The sequence below is a fragment of the Rhopalosiphum padi genome, chromosome 1 (assembly GCF_020882245.1).
Source record: "Rhopalosiphum padi isolate XX-2018 chromosome 1, ASM2088224v1, whole genome shotgun sequence".
Taxonomy (NCBI): Eukaryota; Metazoa; Arthropoda; class Insecta; order Hemiptera; family Aphididae; genus Rhopalosiphum; species Rhopalosiphum padi.
In genome coordinates, this window is record NC_083597.1 from 50,982,447 (window position 1) to 51,006,800 (window position 24,354).

Genomic DNA, 24,354 nt, shown 5'->3' on the forward strand with positions numbered 1-24,354 from the left:
GGAAGGAAGGTATTCCGACACTCCGTATCTAATGGAATGCGACGAGCTGAAAATCACCGTCACGCGTACCTATATTTGTTAGAGCGGCGTTACAGCATCCAGTGATGTTGGTGTTGGTGAACGACGTCAGTGATAGCCACGAGAGAAATAGAAAAGGAGGGGAATTCTCGAATATAATGAGTCGGTTAATCACATGAATAAAAACAACTATAAAACACATATTTAAATGTAACTTAAAGAGAGTACGAATGACGGTTACTTTCAAGGCGGCCTGTTGGTCTAGGGGTATGATTCTCGCTTTGGGTGCGAGAGGTCCCGGGTTCAAATCCCGGACAGGCCCGAATAAATTTTTGCATTTTTTTTCAACGTTTTTATTTTATATTCGTTCGGACCGGTCCTCGTTGATACGTTACCTTTCACAGACATCGTTCTAAATGGTGAAAGTTTTAAATAATTAAACATCGCGGCCTGTTGGTCTAGGGGTATGATTCTCGCTTTGGGTGCGAGAGGTCCCGGGTTCAAATCCCGGACAGGCCCAGCAAACTTTTTTTTTTTAAATTTTTTATCTTCGATAAACCAGTTCAGATGACAGCGAGTGAAAGGTAATGAGAAGTTGCAAACAACCGATCGCTTGCGTTAAGCCACGTAAATTCTCTACACTCAAACACCGCGGCCTGTTGGTCTAGGGGTATGATTCTCGCTTTGGGTGCGAGAGGTCCCGGGTTCAAATCCCGGACAGGCCCGATAAACTTTTATTTTTTATATTTTTTTATTTTAATTTTTTATCGTCGATAAACCGGTCCATCTGACCACGAGTGAAAACTGAAAGGTAATGGAAAGTTGCCAACAACGGATCGCGCTCGCGTTAAGCCACGTGCATTCACTACACTCAAGCACCGCGGCCTGTTGGTCTAGGGGTATGATTCTCGCTTTGGGTGCGAGAGGTCCCGGGTTCAAATCCCGGACAGGCCCGAAATTTTTTTTTAATTTTTATTTCGTTATTTTTATTACAAGTTTTAGATTCTGAACGGAATACAACTGAATGTATTGATTACAATGATGTGTTTTTTTATTTTTATTTATATTTTTTTAAATTTTTTTTTATATATTTTTTAGATTCTGAACGGAGTGAAACACATTAATGTGTTTCTTTTTTTTATTTTTGTGTCTGTCATCACGTTTTGGAGTAGTAATAATGCTTCGATATTTGACTTCAGCCCCTCTTTGAAAAGGGAAATTCATCTAGTTGGTAATTTTTGGGGTCAAAAGTTTTCATAAGCGCCGGGAAAAACCCTGAAAAAATAACGGGAAAACGGGAATTTTTACGCATAACCATTTTTCAACAAAATCGATTTTTTGATTTTGCTGTAACTCAAAAACGAATCATTGTTTTTCGCCAAATGTTTATATTAGCGTTATCTATTGACGATTAAATTTTCAAATATTTAAAAATTTTTTAAACTATTTATAAACCATTGAAATTTTCGATTTTTCTAATTTTTTTTTCTTGAAATGCCGATAAATACAATATGGCTTTCCAAAAATCTTTAAAATTTAATACAAAGTTTATTATGAGTTGTACTTATTGTAATGAAAAAAAAATAAAAAAATCGTTTGTCACAATTTTTGTTTATAAGCATTTAAAATTCAAATGTTTATGAAATACATATATCAAAATCACGATTTTATTTTGCATTTTTTGACAATTTTTGAATTTAAGGTCATTTTTCTAATTTTTTAGGGCATTTTAGGAGTTTTTAAGTCACTTTTCGTGTTTATGAATTTAAAATTAAAGATTATAGATTTATAATATAAAATATTTATATGCCAACATTATATGAAAAGGAGCTTTTTTATCTACAAAAACTTATTGGCGGACAACAGTCGAGCATTTTTATTTGAAGCACGCTCTCGAGATTCATTGTAACAATAAAGAATAATTATCCATTTATTATTATATTATTAATATATGAAGTAAAATTAAATTTTGTGTATATGTAATGTAATTTTTTTAAATTTTATGCTATTTTAAATACATTTTGAAGACATTTTTTTAATGCATTTTTTTAGTAGTAATTTGAAACTTTTTTTAAACCAAAACCAATTAAATAATGTTATGTCTAGATTAAGCACATGCATAATATTTTGTAAACTTCATAATATAGTATTTATAATTAATAATTAAACAGAATAAAATAACTAATAATATAAAAAAAAAATTTCTATTTAATTTTCGTAAATCAAATACATTTTACGTAAAATTCATAAATATTATTTTGTCTAATAATAATATTGTGAATATAAAGTATAATCTAAGATCATTAATGTATATAGTTATCGCACAGAAACAATCAAACAAATAAGATAAACTATATAATCAAGTTATTAATATTTAAATAATACTTTCATATACTTATTTCCCATATTATGCATTATTCACATACAATTTTTACGAGTACTATTATCGAAGTTTAATTACTAAAAATGTATAATAATACCACCTACTAAACCACCGAAATTGTCAAAATTTACGAAATATGTAAAAATATGTTTTATTTTATTGCAAATCATTTGAAATGAATTTATCACTTACAATACTTAATGTATCATGTTTTAATAAAAATATGTATTTATATACAAATTCCAGCCCTACAGTAATATCAATATAAATATAGAAATGAAATTAAAAACCATTATAAGTGCATTTTATACATTATGCTATAATTGTTGGCATTTTAAATGCATTTTTTAAGGTTTTTTAGAGCATTAAATTCAGAACCCTACTCATCACATAAGACAATATATCATATATATATAATGCATATAATATATCGATTATCAATACCTGTATAAAACCAATTTTTTTTTTATAATAGACAATAGACATTATAAAATGCTTAATATTATTATTGTAATACTTGGCAATTGCATACTATATTTATCCTCTACTTAATAATTATGCTTATAATTAATTTTATTTAAAAGGAAAAACATAAAATCAATAAATATTTGTAGCAAAAAACACAGACAATTATTTTTCAATTTTCAATTTTGGTTGCAGAGGCCTCTTAGAGCTGGAGGCCCGTGTGCATTGCACACCTATGCACACCCAATAGTTGCGGCACTGGTCATTGCATTCAAATTTAACACATCCATTATAGTGACCAGTGACCTACTCTCCATCTCTACTATACATCAGAGTGATATACCCACTTGTCCACCTTTTTTTTTCTTGTTTACGTCTCAGCCACGCGTGTTTGTGACTAAACGACGATCGTTCATAAATATCTTTCACCGCGGCCTGTTGGTCTAGGGGTATGATTCTCGCTTTGGGTGCGAGAGGTCCCGGGTTCAAATCCCGGACAGGCCCGAAAATAATTTTTTTGTAAATAAAATTTTTTTTTTGCAGTTTTTTTTTATGTACATTCTCTTACAATCACGCTTGCTAGTGGGAGAATTTCTGTAGTAGTTCGATCATTTCATAGCACGACTATTCGTAACACTCATACACCGCGGCCTGTTGGTCTAGGGGTATGATTCTCGCTTTGGGTGCGAGAGGTCCCGGGTTCAAATCCCGGACAGGCCCGAAACCAAAATTTTTTATAAAATTTTTGTCTTTGTCAAATGTAGTTTCATTGTCTTCACATAATAAAAATAAAAATTTTATTTGTACTTCGTAATATATTATAGTTTTTTTTCACTTTTTTTTACAAATTGCATCTCAAATTATTATGGTATACAGGTTTATAAGGTTTATACCACGTTTACTTATACATACTCGTATTATGCAAATTGAATGAACACCGACGCGCAAAAACCACCCACCATCACGAAGCTGTTTGCATGTGACGGCCAGCTACTATATATATTATATATATAAATATATATTGTATATAATATATATTATATATTATACACACGCGTAACATACATTTCAGATACATGACTTCGTGAGTAAAATATATGCTTATAATATATAGGTATAGTACTTGGATATATATATGTATAATAGTGCGTGTATACTGCAGTTTATATTATTTATATATATATATATCTATATATGGCGTGACAGGACAAAAACAATATAGAAATTCCATGTTTGCGTTTGGAACTAATTTACGAAATACCCCTAAGGGTTTCCAGGGCGTATATATATATATATATTATAAGTGTGTGTGTATGTGTTATATACTGCTGTTACGCGCGGCCGCCCTTGGTGGCGGGCCGGCGACGCACATCAAAGGCACCCTTAACCCTTTGCCCGTCTGTGTATAATGTATATATGCGCATGGAAGCCGTTCCTTAAATCTAAGGAGTTACCCCGTCGCAATTAATTTCACGCGAATCGTATATGTACATGTATACAACGCATATATACATATATATTATGCACATTATATATTTTAAGGCGAGCTTTCTATTGCTGCAGTGGTGCCTAGGGCGGAGATACCTGCAACCACCAACATCCAGATTCATTATTATAAATAGGTGTAGATCAGACGTATGTGTGTATAATATATTATAATATAATATAATTGTGTTGTAACGTGCATATTATATTTGAATTCAGTCAAATAAATTCACAAATTAACGACACATATAATATAGAAGATATTATACTACGTCTACGGGACATTTCATTGTCCTACCGCAATCAGTAATCACGTTTTACCTCGTCAATAAATTAAACGAATCTAATTTTGTTTCTAATTTATTTAAAAAATATAATTTTGGAAAGCAATTATATACTTTGTTGCACGAGTATACCTATCAATAGGGATTTTTAAATGTTTCGAATCGTCTACACTCAAAATAAATATATTAAAACTGTTGTTTACAAGTTTCTTAATTAAAATTATAGATTTATAGGACTCGATTCAATGAGTTAATTTATGTAGTTATTATTTAAAAAAGTATAATTTATAATTTTCATCTGCACGTTTTAAAGCTTATAATTTCAAATATTATAATATAATAGCCTGTTGGGTGTGCGTGAGGGAACATGTAGGAGATACCCTGTAATCTTATGGAAAATAAATTATAAGTACAAAATATGTTTTCATTAGTACAGATATTATTCTTTACTACAATATTTTAATGGTACTACAGTATTTCGTAATCAAATATTAAAAAAAAACTCAGTTGAGCATAAGAATTTAGTATTATATTATTTCAGTTAAATTAAATAAATAACTTTTGTTCAGAAGTTTGGAAATTACAATGCTAATTCAATATATTATTTGGTAATTTAATAAATTTAAACAATTATATACCGCTAAATTAATAAATAGATATACATAAAACAAAAAAAAATTACATTTATTTACTATTATTAAAATATTCTTTATTTTCTCGTATTACTCAATTATAACTCATAATATGAAAAAATAAATAAAATGATACTTTAAAATATGCGTATATTATTAAGTGTTATAATGTTGTACTTAACATTAATTTGAGTTATAATAATATCATATTATTATATTGAGTTTATTGATCTAATAAATAATCATATATAATATTAATATTACTAATTATCTTTTGATGTTTTTCCATGTGCATACAATAAGATACAACTGTTGCCCAGCTTTAGATGAAATATTTATTTTTGTTTGATTTAGTCGATCCTGTGTCTTACGTATATCTCATAATGGTATTTTTATTTTTCACTGTAAATTGAATTTTCTTTGTTTAAATTCTAGACTCGTTTCCTCTAATGATTCATAGCCTTTGGGGCCTTTTACTCAAATAACAAGTTTGCAAAACTCATCTTCCCCCTCAGGTGTAACGATTTATTTTACCTTCTTGGACTAATTACTATTCATAAAACAGGATACAATAATGCATTTTGCTTGTTCTAATAACACGTTTCGTAAAATAATATTATTCTGAAATAGTGTTCATTAAATGTATTTACAATTTTTTTAATAAATTAAAAGCAACTATTAATATACTTTCTGTGTAATTACTAGTTAGACACCAAAACTTTATTTAATATATTTATTTATCATATTCCAATGGTGAAAAAACAATTCTAATTAAACAATCGTACACTACAAATTGTCTGCAATAAATTAAAAGAAAATGTATCGTTGGCAGTATAGTAATATGTTTTATATAAATTTTGATTTTATCGTTTAATTAAAAAATAATAATTAAACTCATTTTTAAACGTGTTTTGTGATTTAGCCAATAACTACAAAACTATAAAAGTATAAAATATAGGTGATTATGTAATATTGTTTTTGTAGTTCATTGTCAATAAAGTCTAGTGCTCTGTGAAATATACTAATAAAATACGTCATGATAAATCGTCACGTCCAATCATATCATTTCACCATGAAATAATATTTTAAAATTTGTACTTTGCTACATTATTTTAACGTAATAATATTTATAAACACATACCTATATATTATACTATTATGTAATTTATATTTTACCTCCATAAAAGATTTTTTTTTGAAAATGTCGTAATTATTGTGTAATACAAATCGCATTCGTGACAGAAAATAAATATTTATTTAATAAGTAGAGGTAATATTCGCGCGTAAATGTATAATATTTTAAAATAAAACTAGCAATCGTATTAATAACATATAGTACGATGTTTCTATTAGATATCACTCCGATGCAATTCGAATAATAAACAATTCCGCATATACAAGAATCATTTTAATTTACGAGTAGAATAACACGTTTTTAAATCATAATATTATTCAATTTAATTCTTTGCAACACAATAACTTGTTTTTGTACGAGATAATTTTAACCATAATATTTTTTATTTCTAAGACTGTTTATTTAACTAAAAAAAATAAAAATAAAATATTGAATAAATATCTTGTAGTTAGCCGATTATTATGTATTGTCAGCTAAACTTTTTTTTATATTATGATATTATACATATACTATATGTTGATTATTTTTCATCTGTTTATAGTTATTAGAATTTAAAGGTTTAATACAAAGTTAAACAAAACTCAACATTTTAGTTAAAATATATATCGAAAATCTATAGTCACAACATTTTTATATCACCAGTTAAAGTTAGAATTTTGACAAAATTCATAAAAAATATGTAAATTATTTTGCAGACGGAAATTCATAAACATTTTTTTTTTTTTATAAAAATAAGATTTAAAAATGTAATAATTAATTTAATTAAATTATTAAAAATATATAATTTTAGAAAAAAAAAATTTACCGGAAAGTCAAATTAAATTTTTACCAGCATTTAAATTTAAAATGTGTACGATACATTGGATATTCACCCATAAAACAATCATTTGCATAGAGGTTAGACAAAATTATTCATTGGGTCAACATTTTTAAAAATTTAATTCAAAATCCCACAAAATGTATTATTATTTCTGCACAAAAATTCTAATCATAATTTTTTATATACCTACATATGCATTTTAAGTTAGAATTTTGATGAATTTCTTGATGTAAATCTTAAGTAAATTACATAGAATTATAATGTATTAATATTGATTATTTCATTAAATTATATTGTTTTGCATCAACAGTTCGCTGTAAATTACACGAAGCGAAATCTCTCAATTCTTAAACACGTTACAATAATAATTATTAAAGTTTGACGGTCGCTATAATTGGTTCCTGTCCCCTGCTGTAGGTTGTAGCATACTAGCATTCATATTTAATTTAAAATTTAAAACCGCTGAATAGCGGAAAAACTTTACTAAGTTATGGTAGTTTAAATTTAATCAATAAATATTTCTAAAGAGTATTACCACTTGTATAAGCAAATTCTTATAGTACCCGGTTGGACTTTATAGGTCATCGAAACAAATTCATTAATCATTATGATAATATTTTGTATTCATAAATATAGAACTGAATAGATTATAATATATAGATTAGGTTGTAATAATAGTATAGGAATAATATTTACTGATCGATAATGTATTTTTAACAAACAATAATTTCTGTACATAATAAGCACATTAACATAATAACATCTGCAAGATTATTACGGCAATAAAATGAATAATACCGCTGAAGTTTATTTTCATATTCTACCTGGCTGTCCTGGCTAATAAATTTAGTCTTATTTTTTATGGATTGCAGCTACTTATGCACTGTTTATTGAAACGCGTATTATCACTTATCAGATAAACGCGTGTAGAATATCATATCATATAATATAGGTAGCCGCTATATAATTTAACCTATGTGGGCATGTGGCTTTACGACTATATGAGTACTTTATACGCACGGGGGTCTCCGCCAAAAATTAACTTTCCGTTTTCTACTAATACTTTTTTCCGCCAAATTTAGAAAAAAGTAATTTCTTTTCCTTCCAGGTATTAAATATAGAATTTTATAGTTTGAGAACTCTTGTATAAGATTTAATAATATTATATTTTTTAGTAATCATAATATGTGTACACTATAGGTACAGCTAAATAATAATTCTACACCTACAATTATTTAAATCATTACGCAAAATTTTTTTCCAAGTTTTTATATAAGTAAAATAATATTATAAAAGTATTAAAAAAAAAAATTATCAAGACAAAACATATAAAAAGACCAATATTGTGTGTCGTAATCATTTGCTGATTTTCGAATTTAGTTCTTTATATATATTTGATAATCAAGAGATTGCATTTCCTCCGCCATGAATTAGTCAAATGAAAACTATACAACTAATAATATTACTTTATGGCCAAACTTCAGTAACTGCATTTATAATAGGTTTTTCGTAATCAACAAATATTACTATTTAGTATTTTATTACTATGTTTGTATATACAATATATATATATATATATATATATTGTAGTGTTCATTCCTACCACCCCCTATATACCGTAATCTGTATTTATTTAAATTGACTTATTATTATTGTTATTGTTGTTTCCAATACGCCAATTAACCGGTGCACCGCGGACAATGGACGCAAGTATTATTGTAGGTGCCGGATGTCCGGCGCTCGTGTGCCATAAAATGACAATAAATATTTTCGTCGGCCGACTTAATGTCTCGTGAATAATTCGTTGTTGTCGTTGGGTCGACGGTAAGGAAATGATTGTTATTAATGACTGTCCACCGCCACTGCCGCCGCCGCGATGACCCCGTCGTCGACCGAGTGTTTATAGTACGTACGATGGGGCGTTGTGTTGTGCACACGCGCAAAAAGGTTTCGGAAAAAAAAAAGGGTTGACCGCACCCGGCCAAGGGCCAAGGGTCAAGGGTCACGCCTTGTATATGTGTACGTGTGTGTATATTATAGGCACCGGACCATTGACCATTAATAGGTTAGTCATATATATGTATACAATATAGTATAATATTATAATATTTTATGTACACGTATTATACCTATATGTACTTATACCTATAAACTGCCGAGGCGGGGGTGACGTGAAATTTATTACTCCCGAACCGCGTGCGACACGTAGTGGCACGCAATTTTATAATATCGCTATTAGCGCACATACACATAATATATTATTATATATGAATTGAATTAATGACGTAGTAGGAACACACGCGTGCGGGCCCCGATGAAGCAGGACCCTCCGCGCCGGCGACGATATATTATATATTTGCGAGTTTATATATTGTCACAGAGATCATGCACGAAACCCTCTCGGGAAACAAATTCGGAACTGTGTACAAGCAGTATACCTATACCGTTTGCGCGTATAATATAATAATTACATAGCTGAACGGATGGCTGGTGACGAAAATTCGCCAATATAATATAATATAATATAATTAGAGTCTGGATTCAAATGTCCTAAAAATCCTAACCGAGAATACGTGTTCAATACAATATAATGCTCATAAAAAATTACCCACACTTGTCTGATAGAAAATCAATAGTGAATGGATAATGACGCTTCAACTTTCGACGTCTACTCGAAATAAACGCGATCAAGATGTAATATTCTACCTGATCACAATTAGTTGTTATTTGATTTTTAGTATAACACACTACGTAGTCATGTTCACATCAGATAATCGCTGCAGATATATACATTATTGAGTATTTTTAATCATAAATAGAACAATATTGACATTTTGTATATATGGATGAAAAATACTTAAAATCTATAAAAGCATAATGTATTATGAAAACATTATATTTCTCGATTAAGTATTTTAAATTTCCTAATTTACACCAGAAGCTCGAACATTATGCTAATATGCAAAAAAATATTATTAAATATTAATAAAATGACCCGGAAGTGCTTTAAAATACAAAATAAAAATTACGCACTTTCATCTGTTACATGAAAGTATGAAACGATTAAGTTATTGAAATACATAATTGTACAAAAAAGCCTCTAAATTCACTATCATTAAAATGTTGGTTCTTATAACAATAAATGAGATAATAATAGGTAATCTAAATGTTCCATTTATTTCAAATAAATTGTAAATGATATGCGAATTAGTGAATTGGACTTGATATCTTGTGAGGTAAGAAGACATGCAGGTTGAAAATACCATGTTTATTTATGATTTGTTGAATGGTCATATATTTTCTCCAGATCTTCTTTCTATGATTGAGTTTAATATAACAAATCACCGTTTAAGAAATTCAAACTTATTTCACGTACCGTTTCATAAAAATAATTATAGCTCCACTTCCTTTTTCCCTAGAGCATTAAAAACAAGCAAATATTATTACTGATCATGTAGATTTTTTCTTCATATACCGTATTGTTTTTAATAGAAATATAATGTATTTAGCTTTAAACTCATTTGTAAATTAATTACCATTATTATGTTATTATCGATTTAGTTTTTGTTTCTTTGTAACTTTTATTATTTACCGTTGTCAAATTATTATTATTTTGTATCTGCATTTTCATTATTATTGTTTTAATTTTAATTCTGATTATTGTATAATACTTAAATAATGTAAAGCTGATATTGCTCACAAAAAAAGGGTAATTACCTGTTTATTATATATATTGTATAGTAGGCCTTAATTTTCTAAAACGAGCATCATATTTTATAGTTATCTATATGGATTTGTGTCGTAATAATAGCACCTTTATTTTGTCATATATAATTTTGAGATAGATATTATGTATCAAAGCTAACTAATACAATGGGTAAACATCGAACAGTACAGTATAGTACACATAATTCGAAGGATTCTTTTATTACGATCCAACTATAGACAATACGAATAATACGATACCTTATTACTGAAAATACAAAATATACGTTTAAATTATAAATTTACAAACGCGTTTATGTATTTTACATATGCGATTGAATTATATGATTTAAAATTGCAGTTTAAATGTTTAAAACGTATTTTCCAAGAACGTTTCGGTTTACAAAATAAAATAAGAATCGTCCTGTAATAATATTATGCGTAATATAACTCGCACGTACGCCGCGTTTTTCGGATATATGTATAATGCTACAGCACTCACCCCCGCAAGACAATCCGCTACCGTCAAACGCGCGGGCGGGTCCCGGACATTCGTCGGCTGCTGCTGTTGTCGGTGCCGGGGCGCGTGCGAGGGTGGTGACCATGGCGACGGTCGTACGCTGTGCGCGTATTTTGACCGCGGGGGATGGCGGCCCGCCATTTTATTTTCCACCACTTTCACCGCCGCCACCGTCGCCACCGCCACCGATGACGACGACAACATATCCCATACATATATGATGATCTCTACACTTGCCCGAGGTCGTTTCGCGTTCAAAATATCGTAAATCCGAGTTAATTTGCGGTCTATATAATAATATTATATAATTGATTACACCGTCGCAGTACCACGCAGCAGAGACGCGCCTTTATATACAGCACGACTGCCGACGCGCCAACGGTCAATTTTTTATTCCACACAAGCGGGCTACTTTTTTTTAAAAATTATTTGGAATTTATTTAATAGAATAATACATAAATATTTGTAACCGATCTATTCGCGTGAACTCAAACCCGTAGCAGCTATCTCTTGTAGTAATTATTATCTACTACTCGCGTTTTGTAACGTACGCGTAGTATTGCACCAATACAACATTTGGTCTGAAAATCGTTTTTTTTTTGTCGCCAACTTAAAAAATATTAAAAACTGGAACTAGACAACTTTTTAATAGTTATTTATATTTTACATTTACAATTTCTAACGTATTTTATACTATATTTTTTCAATATACAGAGCTCGACAAAAAATGATCATTAATAATCATTTGTATAGTTAATGAAGTAGGTAACATCACCAAATTAAATTAGTAATTTTTTTTTTACAGATTTGATGTCTGGTGGCTTTGAAGTGAATATTTCAATATTTTGAAAAAAGATGAATTCTTCTACTTATAAAAATACAGGATATTATTTCAAATATTTATTAAAGGTAACTTAATTAATTATAATAATAATTAGTATACTATAAATGCGTGGGTTGGCATGTGACTTTATGACTATTGTGTTAATAGCTGCACTATACCTACCGGTTCAAATTAAAAAAAACTTAAAAGTTACTCTTATCTTACACAGAGAAAGACACTCTTTTTTCCTTCTAGCAGATTGAATTATTTATGAATTACAAGATTTAAAATAATAAAATGTACAGGGTTATTTAAATTGATTCATCCGATTTTAAATGCATATTATATATTATTAGTATTTATAGGTTATTTACAGTAATATAATATTGTTCATCAAACAAAATAATAATATTTTTAATTTATTTAAAGGTACTCCCATAAAATAAATGTTCTATATGCGGCTTCCCTAAGTCACACGAACAACATCTAATTGGAACTCAAATTAATATTATGCATATACGTTATCATTGATTCTGTTAATTATTTAGTCTCACTTTGCTTGATTATAATGGTTGTACCTTGTACGTATACACAGCTTATCTTTTGCCCGTCATATATCTCCAAAAAAAGTAGTCACAGTATAGCGTATAGCGTAAGATCAAGTGACCTATATTGAGATGTCAGGCACAAATTTATTATAAAAGTGATATAATTATGAATTATTATAAATTATAATAGTATATAATGGATTGCAGTGTCATAATATACTATACAAACACAAGTGTATATATATATATACATAACTGTATAATGTAATACATATTCGTAGGTACATCACTCGACGACGGAACGTTTTTCGAAAACGAGTCGTTCGTCCGCTTACAATCGTCTCCTCCGCAGCTCGTGATAATTATATTATTATTGTGACAGCCTCATCGGCGCTACATCATCATCACTATTATTATTATTATACTTTTTCCGCGTTCAACACGTAGTTGTTGTTTCCACTTCCCGTTCGCGCTACCGCCTCCACGACTATCGCCACCGTCGCCGTTTGATGATGGCATAATTTTCGCTCGTCGAGCGTTGTTATTATTATTTATTTATTTTTATTTTTTACTTTTCCTCTCTCATTCGTCTTATTCTTCTTCGTCTTCTCATTTGCAGCCTAACTGTTGCACTTGCCGACGCGTATAATTTAGCGTCCGAAACCTATTCATAAAAGTTCTCCACCCGCCACTCTAGAATATGTATATATACATAATAATATATTATATTTTTCCACGAGATAACTTTTCCTTTCGCGTTTTGCCTGTAAACACCGCTTTAAGTATACATTAATATGTTTATACCGTGTAAAATATATAAACATTTTATAACTATGGATATTATTTAGACCACGTAAACCGAGATTAATGTTGTTCGTTTATTGCTTTGCTCTAATTCACTCCACTCGTATAAAATATATATTATAAACGCCTGAAGTGTGATTTTGTTTTGCGACAATGACGTACGATGTTATTTACGTCGAAAATAGCCATCGCACTGCGCAGAGGACAGCACTAGGTGTTATTCGTTTAAATATTATGTTATTATTATTATTATTATTATTATTACTTTTTATTTCATATATATACGTACACGGAAAAATGTCGTAAACTGTATAAGATCTTATCAAAATTTCAAAACTGCCAAGATATGCGGCCATCAATTAGGGGGACAGTATACCATAAAAGCCATACTAACTTACGCCGTGTGACGTGAATTAATTAAAATATCGTACGTGATGGAATTTTAGTGCGTTTAAAATCGCATTATGTTATATATATGGTAAAAACGACCGCCGCCGGGTAACCGTGCACAGACGAGGCCGTTAAAACTCTCTCTCTATGTATATATATATATATTTATGTATGGCGACGATAACACGTGTATAGCGGCTAAAAACAATTACCGTACACTACAATATGTGAGGAATCTGCTATTAATTACGAGCAACGGGGTTGCTCTCTGTCACACACGCTCGCTCACTCACTCCGTCTCTCTCTTTCTCCGCGTATAATATTATTATTATATGATGTCGTGGCGTAATAGCTGCAGACATGATAGGGTGAAAAAAATAACGGTATACCCCATATTATATTGAAAGGATTTATATATTATGGTAAAAACAACGTTGCAGTGAATACTCATAAATTATAAGTTCTATATTATATTATATTCTCGTATAAAGTCACTCAGAACACAATATACACATACCTAATGCATACATACAGTATTTCGTGACTGTTTACGAATTAAATTAGAAATGTATTCATTAAATATATACATAATACGAACTTTTTGTATATCTTATGACGAAAGTCGAATGGTGATAACACTGATAACTATTTAATGATTATTTATTATCGAGAAGGCAGTTAAACATTTAGGCATTAATTTTGTTTTATCATATAGAAAAGTACTTATCATTAAACGAATTTCGAGACTTAATGTAAAATGTCAATAATTCGGTTCCATTCAAATTAGTGGTTTGATAATTTTTTTTTGAGACTCTAATCGATTTCAAGACTTAAATACAAAAAAAATCATATGTAATAATTAGCTGAGGATCGAAAACTTCAAATTCTGCAATACCTATTTTCATTATTAAACACTCTAAAACGATATGTTAACGCGGTACCGCTATACTTTTTTCTATCGATTATATAATTGTCATCACATACAAAGCTATTTCACATAATATATCCGATATTTTTAAATTTTCAGTGTACATAGTACGAATTTCTGCGATATTGCATTACATCAACCACTTCAGCAGCATATATTATATTCGTATGTATTGATCACACTGAAATAGTTCACTCGCGTAAGTCATATGGAAACCCGTAATGATTTACTGCTACACGTATAGCATTATACGTCAGTTGGTGCAAGCGATCAGTACAGCGACATGATGATACTTAACGTTCGTCTATATTAATATATTATTATGATTACATATCGCAGCACTTGAAAGTGACGAAGGACTTAGCGGGTGGCGCGATATAACTACAACCGTATCACATCATGTACTATAACGAGAAAAATATTATCAAAATTATCATCACACGATTCCACCCAAAGACCAAACTAAGGGGCATTGGCGTGGATGTTTAGTGTCTAAAAGTGCTCGAAATAAGGTGTGCAATAATACACGGCGATCAATAGTGTCAAAGCGATGACGATATATATACATGTTTATCAGGGACGTATAACATAATAATATATTATGTATGTAAGGGACTACCGTATTTTCTCGTTTTATTATTTAACTAATACAGGTGAATGAGAAAACACGGTAATCGTTATATATTATGATATATGTATAGGTACGTACACATATTATCTAATATGAATGTCAGAATGTGCTGTGCGATATTTGCGATCGCAACGAGATACGCACATTATAACTAAGTATCATCTACCTGTGTTATATTATTTTCACCGCGCATATAGATCTGAAACATATTTTATCAATTTTCAATAATATGTTGCATATATCGTGAAATCAGTCGATGAACTTACTACATTTATAATATGTACATACAATACTACGCTGCAAAATGAATCTGAATAGTTTTATGGTCAGAATAATATCATCATATACACACCTAAAGAAAATACCCGAATTTTAAGGAACATGATATCATTACAGTATCATAATATGTTGTATAATATAAAAATATAAAAGTGTTGAGTGCAATAAATATCTGGTTACGGTACATGAATAAACATAATATAGGTACCTATGTAAAGAAAGAGAAGTAATATAATTGATAGGTAGGTAAACAGTTTAAAATCACACTAAATATAAAAAAAAAAATTATAAATAAAAATAATCATAATATTTATGAAATGAGTTAAACTTTGAACGTATGCTAAGACGACTTTTTGTATCATGAAAAAAAAAACACAAATGCATTTGATAAAGACAAAGCCCCTATTTTTTAAGTTCAATTTATTTTCACATACTCACATATAAATACTGAGCTTCACTGAGAGGATTCATATGAGGGCTCAGGAGATCAAAATCAAATTATATAAATATAATAACACGTCTATTTGTTAAGTATATATGATATTTATTATTTTAATGTTAATTCCTGAGAAGACTAATAATCGTTGAAAAATGTATATCTTGAATGAATTAATTGTATGATTTAATATAATATTATATGGTGCTCTATATGTTACATAGTTATATATAGGTGCCGATTGTTTACAAATTTGTAAATTTGAAATTTGTTTCCAAATGTCTGCAAGATGTGTCTACATTTTTCTACTTTATGAGATAACTGTTTTTGAGTATCTTGTGTTAGTTTCGTGCAATATCGGCTTTCGTCAATGATCTGCAGTGTATACATCAGGCGTGTTATGTTATATATTAATATGAATGTATAATATTTTATAAAATAATTCATCATCCGAAACGCGCGCGCGTTAAATTGTCGTAACGACAATATCGTTTGCAGCCGCGCCCGTTTGCATATATTATTATTCATTATACAAACCGACGTCGGTGGGGCACCACCGTACATAATATATATATACATAGTCGTACCTATAATACACATTATCATCACACATATATTATACAATATATTATTAAATCGGTGTGGAAAACAAAAAAAAATAATATAAATTAATATAATAATAAGACAATAAAAAACGGAATTATGAATTCGCCGGTTTTATCATAGAAACAATGTAATATTATACATATATAATATAGGTATATGTATATCCGACGTTGTATGGTGGCAGTAATAACAATAATACGCGTACTTTTCGGGAAGGGTGTCTGTGTGCGGGGGGGAGGGGGTGCAAATGAGGTCTGCAGCGCGAGTTTCGCAGCGCGCGTATTATAATATTATATAGCCGTGCACATATATATATATATATATATAGTCGGGTCGCCCGGCAAAACAATAGACGTTGAATGCCATTGGTCGAGCCCGGCCACCGGCGGCGCGCCACTATGTATATATATATATATATATAATATCATATACGCACTGGCGATAATATATATACATATATACATATACAGCATATACCTACGCGCGCACACACACACACTCGCGCAAACGTATACATATATACAGCGCCGCGGGTACAAAAGGGATACCCACGGGAGAAAGGAAAGCCAGTCCAGCCGTCAGCTAATTAAGGGTTGCGAATGTATTGTGCACTGCAGGCGAGTAGCGGCGGCGGGTAGACCCGAAGGATAACGCGCGCCCGAGTAAAACAAAGGACAGCCCTTACCGCCGCCAACCCCCGATCGTCCTTTGCCGCGCTCTTCTGCCGGTTCGGGTTCAATCTATATATATATATGTGTGTGTGTGTGTGTGTGTGTGTGTGTAGCGTATACACTCTAATATGTAAATCGCATGGACGCGCGTGCGTGTGTGTTACACGACCCCGACCCTGCAGCAGCAGCAGCAGAAACGTCAACTCCAACACACGGGCACATTATACCCGTTTACACTTTTGGAAGTTTGGATAGTGTGCGCGCGAACATATTATTATAATAATATAATATACTGTATAATATTATAACGCGCGCTAATGGATTCGATTAATTAACCATCATGAGAGGCTCCTCTGTAAGGCCTAAAACCGTTTTCGTCGACGCCGGATACGGTGATATTATAATATATGACTGTGACGCGCCGAGTGTATTGCTTTTCGAGTCAAAAAACAAACAGTCGGCAGTATGTCTATACGCTGAAACGAGGGCAAACAACGGGCGCCGCCCGGTTTACGGTGTGTATAGGTACCTACTGAAATAATAATAACAATAATAATAATAATAATAATACGATATAGTCTCGCGAGTCTCGACAGAAAACTCGCGTAATAATAACCGCCGCCGTCTCTATCGTCGGACGAATTTCGTAAACGCGGAACTCGCACTGCAAAAACGGCCGAGCGTTATTAATACATTAATAATATAATAATATGTGTTCACCGTCGTTGCCGTTATCGCGAGAGCACGCGGTATCGCGTTACTCGGAAATCCTTTTCGGCTCGTTGGCAGAGGATTTCCAGACCACCCCATGTAAATAACCGTAATCAGAACCGTCGCGGATTACAATAATTATCGGGTCTTAACGGCGAATATAATAACGAGAACGTTTTACCCAGAGCAATATAATGATGTGAAGGGATTGTAACACTGCCAATTAAAATATGTATTAATATTAATAATTATTATATTCGTTCCGCGTCGATAACGGATGATGGTATACAAGAAGATCTCATGTCATATATCAGTCAAAATGTAGGATGTGTACCAAACTACCAATTCAAAGCAACATAATATAGGGCGGTGTTTTAAAGAAGACGGGGTTTTTAAAAAAATGCAATAAATTAGACAACATTTGTAAAACGAAATTCAAAATTGTCTTTATTATTCAATAAAAATGTATTCTAATTTAATAACTAAAAATATGATATCCAGATTGTATTTTTGATATCAGATGATCTAATATAATTTTTTTGAAAATATAATTCAATGTTGTAAAATTTAAAAGTTATCTGGTAACCTATATATTTTGGTTGGTACCTATTATTAATATTGGCTGGAAATTAGTGTGAATTTAATTTGAATTGCACCGTTATAAAATCTTGATACACACGATCATAAACGATTATAATGAGTAGTCATTACTCATTACTGATAATAAATAAATATATTAATACCAATAACCGTAACTATGTACTCTGGTAACAAATGGACGGACGGACACAACTAAGATAATGTGAAAGTTCTAAACTGCGGACTATAATACTATTATGAATTAATGTAATATATATATTATAAGTATTAATATTAATATTAAGCATTACTCGAAAGACTTTTACATTAGATATTTTACTCGCATATTATAATATTAGATAAATTAAATAGAATATTATTACATTATTACTGCAATACGCATAATATCAACATGTATTGAAGTTATAGTGTTGTATATGTTGAGATATTTCACGAAATCATGACAGAAAACATATCCGCACATAACTTTTAAGACTGTTGTATTATGAACTATTACTACTATTAGGTATGTTATTTTATTTACTGGTCGATTATTATGTAGGTATTATAATACACGTAGAGACGTCATGTCGACTCTGACGCGTACATCGAACATCGCGCAATATTTATAATAATAGGGTCACCCAGACGTCGTAATGTTGGTTTACGTTTTTGTTCCGCATTTTGTCGCCTTTTACCCATAGACGAACAGACGCCATGTTGTATTATAACGCGTATAATATAATATAGGATATTATTCGCGTTAATCGCATCACGATCGAGCACACACCTGATCGGATTCGCACGGAGCACATACAAATAAAACGTACCTATGCCAACCGCGAAGATTAACAATAATTATTATAAAACGTATGACGTGCGTCATAAGTCCTCTTATTCCGCGTACATTATGAAGTATATAATAAAAAATAAATGTAGTGATATTGTTGTGTCCCCGAATTCACGGGTACCCGCGAGGGCACGATGTCGAGTTAAACAAAAAAATATTGTATAAACTGTTTGAGACGTATACGTAATAAGCCTCATATACACGATGTGCTTCGATCCGAAGTACAATAAGTTGTCTACCTACCTACGCTTTATACGTCATAAACGTGGCGTAGTATATGAAATGGCGGCGTCGCCAAAAAACTGATCATAGACTTCGTATTATTAATATTTAATCTACGAACACGAAATGTCATTCCGAAAGTCATGCGATGTGTGTGATATTATAATGTAAAATATTATATCATGCTGTGTGCGACGATAACGAGTACACGAGATCGCGATGATATAATGCTGCTGTTATTATACTATGACGCTGACGCTATCTATATAATATTATATTACATTACAGCAGTATAGAGCGTGACGAACGGGGGAAATCGACACATCCAGCATCCGCTCCGTCAAATCGACGAAAAATGACCGTCTTCAGCGCTACGACGTCGCCGTCGTCGTTCTTATTATATGTAATAATATTAATATATTATGTAGATAGGTGCATAATATACGACGACGACGTCGAAGAACGAAAAACGTATTTGTCATTTTCTCTTCACACGTGCAGCACTCGCATACTATAATATTATCGTCTAATGCGCGCCCGATGCATCAATTTTTATTGACACTCGGAGTAAATAACATTTCTAAAAAGAAAACGCTCTCGAGTTATATGCACGTATACATGTATAATATAGGAACATATAAAAATATACAAGCGTATACATTATACACACCGTATATGTATATATGTATTATACTCGCGCGTGTACGTTTCTCTCCCGTGGAGTATACCCCGCATACATGCATATACATACATATATATATGTATATATTGTATATATAAACATATACTACACACTCCACCGAGCTGTATCGCCGCTGCCGTCGTCGTATATGGACCGTATCCACGCGAGATAGAAACACATTATAAATAAGGAAAACTCTCCCCCGAGAGCCCGTCCAGCACAGCAGTCGCGGCGCGGGGGTGCAGCGTTCGCGGGAAACGCTCGGTGTGCCGGCTGAGAATCGGGCTGGCGATGTATATTATAATATGCACATAGTGAGTGTCGGCGGCGGCGGGCGTGGGGCGCAGGTTGCGGGGCGACACAATGTGCCGAGAGAATTCTGCCGGGTCGTTTTAATACCCGTAAAGGGATTTCAAGGAAAACGTCGATAGTGTTTTTCCCGGAGTTTTATGTGTGTGCGTTTTATACATGTACGCGTATATATATATATATATATATATATATATATATATATATTATATTGCGCGCGCGATGGGCGGAAAGGAAAGCGCTCTTCGCCGCTGTCGTTGCGATAAGGGCCGATGCCGTTTATAATGGCTGCACTATTACTATGCACGCGCATTTATATATATTACTAGAAAGCGAGAGTGAGAGAGAGCAAGAGGGAGAGTTAGAAAGGGAGCAGAGTCCCTATATATGGTCCCTCTTTCAAAAGGACCCTTTTTCCTTGGACTTTTTCTTTTCCCGACCAATGACCCGTCTCCCCGGCCTTAAAGCTCCCGAATACGCGCGCACACGCACGCACACACACACACATATACACCCGGGGTGGTTTCTACGACGGGGGCGGTTTATGGAGCGCAGAGTTTTTATGGCCGTTCGTTCGTTTTTTTTATTATTATTATTCCGTTCGTGTGGGGTGGATAAACAGGTCTGCCCGCCACCGCCAATGTCTCGGACACATTTCGATCGAAACGCATAAAAAGAAATCGTATATACGACACACGTTTTTTTAATGGAAGTGCGTATGAGTCACGAATCGCGATATATACTCGTCCGCCTCCGCGGGGGTGAGACGACAGCCAAGTGTGGGGTAAGTATATGGTGTATATGATATATTACACACATTCTCTGGAAACGACCGTCTCTGCTGAAACACATTGACTAACGGCAGACGACGTGATCTGAAACGTTTTTATTTTTTATTTTCTGTTCTCCTGTACTCTCATACATTTTTCAAGTGTACGTCGGTGAAATTTCAAAAAGATGCCAAAAAAAGGACAGAGGAAAACCCGTCTGTAATGCAAAAATTATTAAATTACTACTCGAAACTATGCGTCTTACGTATATTATACGTACGTTTCAAGCAGATCGGCAGCAAACAATTCACAATGCGATGACGCACCATTTTATCATATTAAATATGCACTTTAATAGTCACATCTTAATTTCGTGCTAATAAGTAATAATACTCTTACTGATTTAACCCAGACGTTTATTATAGTGTGTGATGTGCGTCTGCTGCGACTATACCGTCGTGATGATGGGGCCTACGTTTGCCATTTTATAATATTATGCAAATTCGCATAATATACATTTTTAGGTAGGTAAATTTTATATTTTTACGATCACGAGGAAAACGAAAAACTATGTACAAAACTATGTACAATATTCTTGCATGCGGTTTGGACGAATTATTGTTCAGAGCTATTATATTATACCGTACCTTATATTCACGTAGTTCTAAGTCGAAATTAACTATACTGAAAATGTTTCCACGGATACTCGCTATTTTATATTCGATCACGCCTTTCCATGTTTCTATTATTTTTCCAATTCAATCATAAACATTATAGCTGTAACATAACACACGTACTGTATAATTATACCGAATTTTCGAATAAGCATGATACATAATATAATGCCAATATTCAGATATAATATAAAAATTCAATCAAAAATTATAGATTATACTATTAAAAAAAAAAAAACTATTTAATTTCATTAGGTAGCACATTCAGCATTTTTATTTGATTCGTACCATTATATGATGTAATAAAAACATAAAATTTAAGAAATAAAAATAATCACGAATAAAATTTAGAAAAACCGTTTATAAAAAATCATAGTCGGTTAATGGTTATACAATAAACAATTTACACTGACTTTCAATCATCATGTCATTACTGTTACCAGGGTAGGAGTCATAATATATTGTTGTATTATAAGTTTTGTACCTATAAGTATGTAGGTGGAAATCGGAGGTGGCTTTCGATATAACTCAAAGAAAAAGGTTCGGTCCGGATATTTCGAAACGAATTTTTTGGAACTTTGATCGCCAGCCATTGTGCAGCGCACGTCTATTATATACTAATATAATATTATAACGCGCGATGACGAATACGTCATCTAGTAGAACACGCACTGCGGGAAGCGCGCGACTTTTTGATTAAAGCGCGCCCGTCGCGAGCCGTCATTTACAAATAATAATAATCATTATAGTATTATTGTTATTGAAAAACGGCGACGAATGATTTTTTGATAACTCGCAGCCGCCGACGTGTCTGGGCTTTGCGACGTCCCGCGGGCAACGCCGAAAGAAAACAATAATACATTATACGACTACCGATACGTCCGATTCTATTTACGTTTCGTTTCGTTTTTATTTTATTTTTATTATTATTATTATTCCTATTGAACCCCTTTTGTCGCGTCTCGTCCTCGACTTAAATATTTTAAACGTGACGTTGACAGATATTATTATTTCGTCTATTTAAAATAAATTCCTATACGCAACGACGTTCCACACACGCACGCGTGTTTTAACAGCGTCATAATATAATACGCCGATTTGTTTTTTTCCTGGCATTGCTATCGAGTCACAAAAACAATCAAACCTACACCCCTCTCTCACGGTAGAATCAACGTACGGCTGTCGCAATCGTCGTCGCTGTCGTCGTCGGATGCGTTTCTAAAACAATATTCTTATATTATTTGCTTGTGCGCACGTCGGAAATGTCAACGTCCGAGAGTCGGCATTTCCGTGACTACGACAATAACCATATCGTATATACATATATCGTAAACGAATCGCCGTTATAAACGATGGCTGTAACGATTGCAAAATGTTGAACCGTAATTTATTAAAAAAAAAATTATAGAATTTGAATTGGAACCTCCAAAATTTTTTTTATTAAACCATTATTTGATTGCTTGGAGTACCGAGATCGAAACCACCCCACGTCCACAACTGTTAATCAATTTTATAAAAATGTAGATATTGGTCGTTCGGTTTTTATAATTTCGAATTTTATTTTAATATTTGTATTTTATATTATCTGTGTGTACGTTAGAGTAGAATAATACTAATTTTAATCAACAGGGTATGTCAAGTATATTACTTATTAGCATAATAAAAAATTGTATTATATATGTACACATAGTTAAACTATGTCTATCATAGTAGTATATAGTATAGCTGGTATCATTGAGCAATATTACTCAGAGTATGCGAGTACATAGTCAATTTTAAGAATCAAAATTAAATTAGTGAAATCGTAAAATTGTGAATATTCCAGTCACTTGTTGTTCTTGTGGAAGATCTTTTTTCCAAACTAAGTTTTTTAAAAACTAATTTGAAAATTGCGCGAAACACATAAGGTCAGGTACTCAGATGCGATAGTAGTGAAGCAAGAATCAACAATTTCATATAAATATCAAATATGTTATTGATGACTGATGAGCTTA

At 31.9% G+C, this 24,354-nt stretch overlaps 1 long non-coding RNA gene and 6 other non-coding genes across 7 annotated transcripts in view; all 7 read left to right on the forward strand.

Annotated features, from left to right (window-relative positions):
- The window catches only part of LOC132918349 (uncharacterized), a 53,266-nt gene that overhangs the window by 4,508 nt on the left and 24,404 nt on the right, over nt 1-24,354 (forward strand). The window contains exon 2 of the long non-coding RNA XR_009660455.1: nt 12,253-12,356. This is a non-coding gene — a long non-coding RNA (uncharacterized LOC132918349). The remainder of the gene's footprint in view (nt 1-12,252; nt 12,357-24,354) is intronic.
- On the forward strand, nt 269-340 carry Trnap-ugg (transfer RNA proline (anticodon UGG)). Its single transcript has one exon. It is a non-coding gene; the product is annotated as a tRNA-Pro (tRNA).
- Trnap-ugg (transfer RNA proline (anticodon UGG)) lies at nt 466-537 on the forward strand. The gene has a single exon. It is a non-coding gene; the product is annotated as a tRNA-Pro (tRNA).
- Nucleotides 672-743, forward strand: Trnap-ugg (transfer RNA proline (anticodon UGG)). The gene has a single exon. It is a non-coding gene; the product is annotated as a tRNA-Pro (tRNA).
- On the forward strand, nt 901-972 carry Trnap-ugg (transfer RNA proline (anticodon UGG)). The gene has a single exon. It is a non-coding gene; the product is annotated as a tRNA-Pro (tRNA).
- Trnap-ugg (transfer RNA proline (anticodon UGG)) lies at nt 3,299-3,370 on the forward strand. The gene has a single exon. It is a non-coding gene; the product is annotated as a tRNA-Pro (tRNA).
- On the forward strand, nt 3,515-3,586 carry Trnap-ugg (transfer RNA proline (anticodon UGG)). The gene has a single exon. It is a non-coding gene; the product is annotated as a tRNA-Pro (tRNA).